The sequence below is a fragment of the Penaeus monodon genome, chromosome 33 (genome assembly GCF_015228065.2).
Source record: "Penaeus monodon isolate SGIC_2016 chromosome 33, NSTDA_Pmon_1, whole genome shotgun sequence".
NCBI lineage: Eukaryota > Metazoa > Arthropoda > Malacostraca > Decapoda > Penaeidae > Penaeus > Penaeus monodon.
The window spans coordinates 19,895,125-19,895,601 of NC_051418.1; the positions used below are offsets into that span (position 1 = coordinate 19,895,125).

A 477-nucleotide genomic window follows, 5' to 3' on the forward strand; every position below is an offset into this window, starting at 1 on the left:
TGATATTGATATTGATATAATCACACCATAACTCGTTATTGGTATACTTCATGAATAATCTTCCTCATTGCATATAAGACCAATCTTTGTATGTGTGGAAAAAAAATTGCAAGTTATTTTTTCCCTTATTTTAATGATAAAAAGACTGTAATAAACAAATGGAGAGGTAATTTGATCCCTAACAAAACTTTGTTAAACCCATATTCTGGTGTTCCCTCTTATAATGATTCTTTTTGGCCTGATCTCTCAATGGAAAATGAACAGTAGATAAAAGTAAGACATAATTATTTTTCTTAACACTTTATTCCAATGCATTGTAAACATGAATGTAAACACAAGGCATATACTTCAGACAGTGGTTAAAAGGAATCGTGAAAGACACACTTATCATCTTGTCACCTCGTCAAATCTTCCCACTGGTCGAGCTGCCCCACCAAACCATCCCTCCTCCCACCTTCTCTCCCTAGGTGGCAGTTC

At 34.8% G+C, this 477-nt stretch overlaps 1 protein-coding gene across 1 annotated transcript in view; it reads left to right on the plus strand.

The window, feature by feature from the left end:
- LOC119594295 overlaps nucleotides 1–477 on the plus strand; it is a 25,740-nt gene that overhangs the window by 10,895 nt on the left and 14,368 nt on the right.